Source organism: Grammomys surdaster, unplaced genomic scaffold (genome assembly GCF_004785775.1).
Source record: "Grammomys surdaster isolate TR1022 unplaced genomic scaffold, NIH_TR_1.0 125846, whole genome shotgun sequence".
Taxonomy (NCBI): domain Eukaryota; kingdom Metazoa; phylum Chordata; class Mammalia; order Rodentia; family Muridae; genus Grammomys; species Grammomys surdaster.
The window spans coordinates 574,476-577,030 of NW_021620672.1; positions in this window are offsets into that span (position 1 = coordinate 574,476).

Below are 2,555 nucleotides of genomic sequence, written 5' to 3' on the forward strand. Positions count from 1 at the left end.
TGGAGAGGAGAGGAGAGGAGAGGAGAGGAGAGGAGAGGAGAGGAGAGGAGAGGAGAGGAGAGGGGAGGAGAAGTTTGGAGAGAGGAGAGGAGAGAAGTGACATGTAAAAGTCAGAGGGAAATCTTAAGTGTTGGTCTTCATTTTTCTCCTATTTAGAGCTAAGGTCTCTGTTGTTTGGTGCTGTGGAAGCCACATTAGCTGGCACCCAAAGTAACAGAGATTTTTCTGTCTCTACCTTCCACCTCCGTGTAGGTATGAACTGGGATTACAGACACATGAGCTACTATGCTCAACTTTTCATGAGTTTTGGAGGAGCCACTCTCCTCCTTCTGCACTGCATGTGTGATCTAGTTGGCCGGCTTAAATGGTGTCTGCACGGGACAACCAGACAGAAGCCCCCAAAGACCAGAAAGCTCTATTCTCACCTACTAGAACCCACAACTATATTGTAAGGAAGCCGAGACAAGCCATTTTACAACAGGAACCACAGAGAGAGGCCAGGCCAAAAAGGGAGCACTCGTGGCCAAACATGTATAAGCTCAGTTTAGAGTACCCAGCTCGAGCTACTAGAAGAGCCACAAGAGTGACCCCAGGCATGATAGCACGAGGTTTACCCAGCCCACTTTATGGCGTAGAATCATGAGCAGAAAACTCAAGAGATTCTTCAACCTGTCAGACAAGTAATGGAGAAAGCATCACCAATGCAAACCTTTCCCAGCAGGTCTCTCATTCATCCCAACATTTCCCAGCAACGAATAGAAACAGAAAAGGAAAGGAGTATTGGTAATTGAAATCCACATAAAGACATTTTCTTTCTTGGCTCAGTTCTGCCCTCCTAAGCCCCCTGCATCCACACTTCTATCCTAGTTTGTAGTCCAGAGGGTCAAACATCCAGGTCCCACCAGTTTATCTCCCCAGCAGACCTCTGCTAAGAAAGACAGAAAGTGAGCTGAGCCTTGGCCGGAGAATGGCCTAGGAGAATTTTCTTTCTGGTATGATTTTTCCATCCACGTGGTATTATCTGTTCCTTTATCTATTGTTTTTTCCCAATGCCTCTGGATAAGAGCCCCATCTGTGTTAGCCAGCCTCTCCATCATGAAACAAAAGTACCTGAGAACTTGAATAAAGACTTGCTTTGGCACGTGGTTTCCAAGCTTTCAGTCTGTGGTCCCTGGCTCTGTTGTTCTAGGCCAGCAGTAAGGTAAAACATTGTGGTAATAGGAGCCTGCAGGAGACTAGTGTGAGGTCTAAGCTGTGATGCCAAGAAAGGAAGAAGGTCGTGGGAGGCCAGGGAGGTTGAAATGAAATCAAGAAACCTTAGTTAAGACATACTTTATTCACTCAAGATGAAGGATGCTAAGCAGGCAGCTGGCATCAGGTACCCAGGCAAATGCTGGCACACACAGGCCACCCACAGTTAGGTACAGGTACATGCAGACTAGCCACAGGCCTGCAAAGATGAAGAAGACTGAAACCTCAAAGCTATGTTTATACAAAGTCACACGAAAATGGTACTCTGCCAAAAATAGCCATGCACCAGATTGTATTGCTGTTTACTTTTGGGTCCCCTGGACACCCTGTGTCAGCCATGCTTTTGCAGACTCCTTACCGGATATCCTTATCAATGCCATGTTGTCTAACCATATTCTGGCCCCGTGGCTTTCTGTTCCCTACCAAGAGGTAGCTCACCTCGTGCAAGCAGCAAGCAAATAGAGAGACAGAAATGGGCAGGAGATAGTAATACTTGCATAGGTAAGCGTGAAGCCATCTTATTCCTCCAATCAGACCCCAGCAAGTACTACCTGATTCCTCATCCATGGTTTCATCTACAGAGAAAATCAGGACCTTTAAGTCAACTACTTCTCAATAGCGACACCAGCTGGGGACCAATGGGAGCCTGTGGTTCCTTTTATACCTAAACCTTGACACCTTCTTTCTGGGCAGATAAAGAGGACCTCTGCAGTCAGAGAGGGGCGAGTTGAGAGTGATCTAGAGAACAGTGCTCTGGGCTACAGATACCACATGTAACTCAGAAAGGGGTAGCTCGGACACCAACTTCCTTGGCAGACCACTCTCTCTCTCTACCATGTCCTGACCATCTGTTTGTCCTACAATGCCAAATATGTCCCCACAGACACTTGTGTGACTCGGCATGTTAGATTTTTCTCCCTACATCCCTTCTGCATCTTAGTTGATCTCTCTCTCTCTCTCTCTCTCCACCCCCTCTCTATCTCTCTCTCACACACACACACACACACACACGATTCCTCTTTGCTTCTATTTTTCTCTGTCTTTCTTCTCACTTCTACCACCAAGGCTAAGAATTACTTATTCTGAAACCTGTAAGAAATGTGTTAGGTATGACTTGTAGAAATGAGGTGTGTGGGAAGAAAAAAATCTCCACAGTAAGAATTATCCTTCCTGACCCCTTAACCGGTGCTTAGCTTAGAAACCCTGTTTTCTGCCCTGCTGTACAGAACTGGGGTTGATAAGCATCGAATGCCTGGCTAGATGTATATCCTACTCTTCCTCCTGAGATCCACATGGACATTCCA